General features: G+C 36.8%; 1 non-coding gene across 1 annotated transcript; it reads left to right on the top strand.

Annotated features, from left to right (window-relative positions):
• Positions 1 to 560: 560 nt before the first annotated feature.
• LOC113250945 (U4 spliceosomal RNA) lies at positions 561 to 707 on the top strand. Its single transcript, XR_003314268.1, has one exon. It is a non-coding gene; the product is annotated as a U4 spliceosomal RNA (small nuclear RNA).
• The last annotated feature ends 7,676 nt before the right edge of the window (positions 708 to 8,383 follow it).

Genomic DNA, 8,383 nt, shown 5'->3' with positions numbered 1-8,383 from the left:
CGCTTAACTGACTGAACCATTCAGGCCCCCCAAGAAATAAGTACACTTTAATAAAAGTAGACTCTAGGGGCCACATGAAGTTTTTGTTTATCCAGAGGCAGTGGAGTATATTGTCTCCAGCCCAGAAACTGACAATACCATTTTGGGTTTTCAAGCTCAATGGCAAGCTGAATTATTATCAGTGAGCTAGTCTCACCTCTCCATTCTTTTCTTTCTCATGGGTGTTCACCCCTCCCCAGGTTTCTTGGCATCAAGACCAACTAGATTGAGCACTCTCAGATTTGCACAGAGCTATCTTTGTATCAGAATATATACATATATAATACATAATAAAATACATAAAACTTTATAAATACGTATAAGTATGTATATGTGTGTGTATTTATATAATAGCTGTGTTATACAGACTTTGAGCTTTGTAAAATATGGAATCGTAAGACAGACATGACTGCTATTGGAAATACTGATAGAATATAAATTTGTACCTGATGCAAATTGCAAATCATTTACCATATAAATGAACTTGCTCTGTTTGTTTCTTTCTCTTTTTCCCACTTCCAAGCTTTGTGCAGGGGCACTATCGTAGCCAATGAGGTTTATCCGAGGCGCAATTATTGCTAATTGAAAACTTTTCCTTTTCCCACTTCTCTCTGTCTTCTTTTCTCTGAAAGTATAAAACTTGATGTAATTTCTGGTGCTTGAAAGTAATATACTCGGAGTTTCTCACCACTGCAGTGATTTGTAAAGAGCTTGTATTACTAAAAGTGCTTCTAACAATTTCTACCCCTATAAAGAACATACAGATTTTTTAAAATTTTTGGTAATAATGTCTACTTCATGAGATTACTGTAAAAATTACATGACATATTTATAAAGTACTTAGTAGTCAATAAATAATTATGATTTACCTAATACTCTACTTACTTAGTATGTAGGTACTGAAATACAAACCCAGGCTCTGCCATTTCCATCATTTGGGCAAATTCATTTTCTTTTTGGTACTCAGCTTCCTTACCTATACAAAAAGGAAATAATGTAGTATCTACCTCACAGGTTTGTTAGCTCTCTGGAGCCTCTCTTATAAAGGCATTAATGCCATGCATGAGGGCTGTACCTTCAAGATCCAATCACTTCCCAATGGCCCCACATCCTAATACCTCATATTGGGCTTTAGGATTTCAACAACTGAATTATGGGGGGGGGGGCATATTTAGACCATAATATATACCCTAAATACTGTGTGGAACATATTTATGATATAAAAGTATTTGTTGTTTATTTGAAATTTAAATTTAATGAGGCATCCTGTGTTGTTATTTGCTGAATCTGACCACTCTACACTCATCTATATCCAGTTCTAACAGGCTAAATTATAGTAGGATGTACCTTCACTTTAGAATCTCATCATGATGAATTCTGTTTTTCTTTGGCCTTATTCACTGGCAGTGGGAGCATGTGGCAAGGTAAGGAAGACAAAGCTAAAGCACAGAGTTTCCTGTTGCATTCCCAACCTTACAGGAGCTAATTTCTTTGTATAACTGAGATTGTCTTGGATTCTCCTCATTTTGTTATGGTTTGTTCTAAACCTCTCTTAACACATAAATACCTCACAACAAATAATGCTACCTAATTTCATAATTTTAATGTCACTGTTTTCTATTTTCTATTTTCTTCATGCCAATGACTTTTTTCTTTTAAGGTCTGTATGATTTCAAAACGTCTCTGAGATCTTAATAATAGGGCCAAATTGCCACTTTCCTTATGCTTTCACACATACATTTGACAACGTTTCTATCTTCCTGAAAGATGTTAGTTGAAAGACTGTTTTTATAGTGTTCTTTCTTAGAGTTAAATATATGGCACTTTCCTTATGCTTTCACACATACATTTAGAAACATTTCTATCTTCCTAAAAGAAGATGTTAGTTGAAAGACAGTTTCTAAACTGAGGGTTGCTGGAGGAAAGGTGGGTGGGAGGATGGGGTAATTGGTGATGGGCATTAAAGAGGGCACATGATGTGATGAGCCCTGGGTGTTATATGCAACTGATGAATCACTGAACTCTACATCTGAAACTAAAGATGTTCTACATGTTGGCTAATTGAATTTAAATAAAAATAATAATAGGGCCAAACTGCAAATGTAATAATCATCATCTCTGGAACACTGAGAAAGTGTCTCAAAAGACAAAAGTCATGTATGGCCAAGTGTGCTGGGAACTACCAGGAAGCAGGCCTTAGAATATGGGTTGAAACTCCAGTGTCTGCGGGACTACACAGGTAGTGTTAAATGACTTGAGTCAGCTGTGGAGTAGAATCTGCACACTTTATGTGGAAGGGAATGAGGAAAACTGGAAAGCAGACACCTCAACAGAAAGGCCCTGTGTTGCCACTTTTTTTTTTTTCAAGAGAAAGCAAAATTCCTGATTTTTATGTGATATCCTCCCACTGACAATTTTAATTTATAAAACATTGTGCAGACCTAACACCATATACCTATAAGAAGAAGCCTTATGGAAGCCTTGCAAGCCCTGCACCCAGCTTCCAAAATTCAAGTTCCTTGAGCCTCAGTCAATTTGGTTTTGAGAGATGCTTTAGGCAGCTCACCAGTAACTGAAATTTTCATTACTGGTTAATGTTGTAATTGATTTTGAATCCTATAGAAACAGCTTCTCATTCAACATAAACCTGCCATTCAACATTTCGGTCGGAAGCAGTTCTGTTTCTTGAAACTTGGTTAGTGGAAACCACAGGTCTGTCCTTTTATTCCTACCCATTCACAGACAAACTAAGGAAAATGGCCATTATGTAGATGCTGAGCTGTGTAAAAATGCACATTTTTAAACAAAGATGTTTCACAGAAGCTTTCTTTTTTATTAAATTAATTGAATATTACACCCGTGGCTTCTGTAAAACATAATGTTTAGACTACAAATGTAAAGCCCACAGTCATGTCATTCTAGGAATATAAACTATTGAATGCTTTTCAGAAAAATATCTTTACTGTAATCATTTTTCTTTATATTTCCTGCAAAGTCATCTGAAATGCATTCTTTGGGATGGGTAAATCATCCCCTACTATAGCTAGTACTTGGTCATATGATTCATGTGGTTTTGCACTGCTTGGGTAAGAAATCATTTGAAGTGCTGAGAACGGTTGAATGTAGCATGGAAGTCCAACATGGGAATTCTGGCTGCTGCTTTGATTACTTAGGTCTCTGATTAATTGCTCAGATAAACAGATAGATATGCAATTACTTTGAGCCAAGGCAAAAGAAAAAATCCTTCCTACCACCTGATAAGGAAACACAATAAGTTATGCCCTCAGAAACCGCTGTTACTCAGCCAAACCCTCCAAGTTCAGAAGGTTTTTTTTTTTTAAAGAAATGAAATGCTGCAGCTAAAGATGAGTTTTTAAATTTTTTATCAATTTTACCAAAAAAAGAAAAAAAAACTAAATGGAAGTTTTAAAGTCACTTCAAACTAATACTAGGATAATTCATTTGTATTCCAATTATCTTCATGTCAAGTTGGGAAGATAACAGGTTTTGAAATAAATCAGATCAATGGGTTCAGATCTGTCTCTTAGCGGACCTTGGGCAATGTCCATTAATGAGTGTAAGCCTCAATTTCTTCATCCATAAAATACATACCTGTAGTATTCTTAGAAGGATTAAATGAGATAAAGTACAATGTTTACTTAAGGGCATCATTTATATCCCCATACATATTTACAAGGTGCCTCTCTCCACGAAATAAATGTACCTAGAAAATGGGTTACCTCTAAATTAAAAAAAAAAAAAAGGAAGCTCACAAGATTGAGTGAAACTATATTTAATGAAATTTCTCATTACATAATCAAACCTGATTTACTACTCATGTTCAGTATTATCTGCCATGTGCCCAGAATATATCATATTATATTTATTATTATAAATAGTATATTATAAATATTTTATAATTATATATTATAAATATTTACTATTAAAGGAAAACTATTTCTCTAGTCACATCATTTCTGACATCAAATTGGGGGTTGGGGAATCAACCAATTTTCCAAATCTCTGAACACCAAGCAGGTATTCTATAATTTAATTCAACTCTAACACTAACTACCTGGAGTAAGCGTCCAACTCTACAGGTTTAAGGGCTCAGTCCCACAAGACTGCCCTCACTTCAGATGCGAGCTGCAACTAATGGGTCCCCAGGGTACCCACACTTCTGTCCAACTTGGCTACCAAATAGGGGGTTCCCATAATCACCCCTCAGTTATGATAAATTGCTAGAATGGCTCATAAAAGTCAGAGAAACATTTACTTACATTTACCAATTTATTAGGAAAGATACTATAAAGGATAAAAATAAACAGGCAGATGAAGAAGTACATTGGACAAGGTCCAGAAAGGTATAGAGCACAGAAACTTCTGTGCCCAGGAAGTTGGGATGGGCCACCTCCCTGGCCTGTGGATGTGTTTACCAATCTGGACTCTCTCTGAACCCTGTTGTTTAGGGTTTTTAAGGAGGTTCCATTACTTAGGCATGCTTGATTAAATCACTGACCATTGGTGATTAACTCAATCACCAACCCCTTTCCCCTCCCCAGAGGTCAAGAGGTAGAACTGAAAGTTCCAACCCTCTAAACATACTTCGGTCATTTTGGTGACCAGCCTCCATCCTGCAGCTATCCAGGAAATTGAAACCATCAGTCATCTCATTAGCACAAAAAGATACTCCTATCTTTTAGGAAATTACAAGGGCTTTAGGAGCTCTGTGCCAGGAACAGAGACAAAGACAAAATGTATACACCTTTATTACATAATAATATCACAGCACCAGCCCTGAGGAAGAGCCAGGGAATGTGAGGAGACAGGAAGGAACAGCAAGTCAATATCCTAGAGTGTAGCTTAGTAGAAGACACCTTTCTCCAAACAATTCCAAGTGTTTTGCGCTATATGGGCTTATACCTTTCAAGCAAGCAAGGTATAAAAGTAAAGTTTAAGGTCAAGATGGAGACAGAGTAGGACCTTTGCCCCTCAATTACCCCAAAAGCATAATCAGCTAGTAGTATTTTCCTCGCACAAGAAAAACTAAGTATGAAATACACATACAACTCAATTCAATCCAGAAATTCTTAGATCACCTATAAAGTGCAAAGATACCACATGTTCCTCACATAGGCACATTTAAGGAGAGCTGGGCCATGTTTAAATTTTGGCAGTTCTACAATTCCCAGCTGTCCAAGGGAAAGCAGTAAGAGCATGACATTCCCTGAATGGATAATAGCTGCCTGTCAGGTCAATGTGCACAGCGCACACTGACTGCATGCACAGAGCAGGAGTGTAAGATGGAGAGTACTGATACCCTGCTCAGGGAGGAAGGTCTGAATGACAGTAAGTTCATTTGTTTCTCATTAATTCTTTTGACCATAAGGAACTCAAGTTAACTCGGGAGAAGGGGAATGTCTGGGAAGATAGGATTATAAAGCTATATAAACTGAAATCAGAATTGAACTATAGTCAAACATGGAGACAACTCAGGGATTTGACCTTTCAGTCATACCCAAAGGTCATATGGTCTCATATTCCATCTCTGGGAAAATGTGTTAGATTATAATTTCAGTTCTCCATAAATCCTCATGGCCCCAGCCCTACCATGTAGTTTCCCTCTTTGCATCGTTTTCATCTCATCCTCCATTTTTTTCAATTGAAGTAGAGTTGACACACAATGTTACATTAGTTTTAGGTGTACAGCATAGTGATTCGACAAGTCTATATACTATGTTCACTACAAGTACAGCTGTCACCACACATTATTACAACACCATTAATATTCCTTATGCTGTACCTTTATACCTGTGACTTACTCATTCCGTAACTGGAAGCCTGTATCTCCCACTTCCCTTCACCCATTTTGCTCATCCCTCTACCCCTACTCCCCTGGCAACCATTAGTTTGTTCTCTGTATTTATGGACTGTTTCTGCTTTTTGCTTGTTTTGCTTATTTGCTAGTTTTTTAGATTCCACATATAAATGAAATCATACAGTATTTGTCTTTCTCTGTCTGACTCATTTCACTGCATAATACCCTCTAGGTCCATGCAGATTATAGCAAATGGCAAGATTTCATCCTTTGTTCTGGCTGACTAATATTCCATTGCCCTCCATTTTTAATTGCAAGGATCACCCATGTTTTCTAATGACAATTACTAAGATATAATCTGATGTTCCAAACTCATCTCCTCCTGCCAATGCGATGCAAAGGTTATTACCTACACTGGCTGACCTTGGGTCATGATGACTGCTCTAAATCAGCTGGCTAAAAGAGAGTGACTAGGGAGGGAAGGATTAATGGTCTACACCATACCACGGCCATGGGCCTGTGTGCTGACAAGCTCGCTGACTGTGATCTACAAACCATTGAAAGGTTGTGTAAAAGAAAGAGCAGTATCACCAGTCACACCAAGTCTAATGCTGATACTGTGAACAATAATAGTTACCAAAGGTAGATAGGTAGTTAGATTTGATAGCTAATGTTTGAAATTTTCTTCTCCAAGTTCCACAAGGAACTTTAGAATCACATTTAAATGCAAAGTCTGAGGTTTCAAAACACAAGAAATTACTTAGAACAAAAATAAATAAGATTAGTACCCAATAATGGTCCATTGGACTTAAACTAGAAAAGCGGACATAATCATGTCCACTTGAATCATGTCCTTTTGAATTAGATAATATCAATTTGGTGAATGTATGAACCAAAATATTGAGTAAAATGAGTTCTACAAGGCCTTTTTAAGGCTTTTTCTCATTCTCTAAGTGAGATTAAAAGTTTCCCAGATCAGGTAAATAAAATAAAATATACAGTGTCAGCCACATAATAACTTGTTGACCTCACATCTCAAAAGGCTGGTGACATATCCATTTGAATGTTCTGTAAATGACAACGAAAAGTGAATCTTAATAAAAATGACAGTAGCAATTACTTCCTAACAGAAGGATGATGAACAGATAAATGAGACAGCTGCATTCTCAAGGGAATTAAAGTGAATGGGATCTGACACTTTGTCACTATTTTACTTGCCCACAGAAGGAGTGAGTTTGATGCCAAAGACTGAAACAGGTTTTTCTAGGAGAAAAGTATCACCAAAAAAAAAAAAAATTTTCAGGTCAAGTCAGAATAAGAAACGAAGGCATTATATTGATTAAAGAACAGCAGTGCTGGGTAGCTCTAAAATGGGAAAATATGGAGGTGGAGTTTTAATCACAGATTCCTTAAAGGTCATGGGAAAGCAGGCAATGATCAAAAACTGCTTTCGAACAGCTTAAAATTACAAGCATGCTCCAAACCTAAAAATTAAAAATGGGAAAGAAGAAGTTACCTTTTTTTATTTTATTATTTCTAAACCATCATTTAAGAATTTTTGTATTGTTGCAGCACCTGGATGGCTCAGTCAGTTAAGTGTCTGCCTTCGGCGCAGCTCATGGTCCTGGGATAGAGCCCCAAGTCGGGCTCCCTACTCAGCAGGGAGATGGCTTCTCCCTCCCCCCCCCCCACACACACACACTCATGCTCACATACGCACTCTCTCTCTCTCTCTCTCAAATAAATGAATGACATCTTTCAAGAAAAAAAGAACTTCTGTGTTGTTTACCTTATGGTACTAGGTATGCTTCATTCCCTACTCCCTTTTCCCTCTCTTGTCAAGATTTCACATTAGAATATTTTATCATGTTTTTAGGATCAGTGCTAAATTACCACATCTTTATTGTAACCTAACACATATACCAATTATCTTAGTTTCATTAGAACCTCTAATTCCCATAGCTGGGAGGCTGCCAAACAAACCCATTTTCACTTCCTCCCTTTAGATTTGAAAACAAACTTGTGATTATTCAAATCTGTATCTAAATGCATTCAATTCCCGTTATCATTATGTATACTACAAGGGTGATCATGACAGGTTCTTCAATGTAGCCCCAGTAAGACCCAAGGCTTTAAAATGGCTGAGTGTGGCTAATAATCTTAATTCTTTTCCTTAACAAACACACTATCTGATGCATATAACTTCCCTGCAAAATCACTTGCTGTTACAAGTTGCTTTTTCTCTCTTAAAATGTTATCTTCCTTCTTCACCACTGCTTAAAGCACTGGGTGACTAATCTTTAAAATCCTGAGCTTCATTTTTTTCTACGCCTTGAAACAATTTTATCAATAAAACACAAATGAGAAAAGAAAGATCAAAAAATAAACATTACATTATTCATGCTGATAGTAAATAACCTAGGCAGGGTGAGAAGAGAGCTGTCAACAACAGCAGCATGACCAATAACAACAGGAACCACAAATTTTTCACTAGTTTTCCATCTAGTATCTGTAATTTTCTCTTTG

The sequence above is a fragment of the Ursus arctos genome, unplaced genomic scaffold (genome assembly GCF_023065955.2).
Source record: "Ursus arctos isolate Adak ecotype North America unplaced genomic scaffold, UrsArc2.0 scaffold_1, whole genome shotgun sequence".
Lineage (NCBI taxonomy): Eukaryota > Metazoa > Chordata > Mammalia > Carnivora > Ursidae > Ursus > Ursus arctos.
The sequence above is the reverse complement of the archived record's forward strand: the minus strand, read 5'-3'. Positions and strand labels throughout refer to the sequence as shown.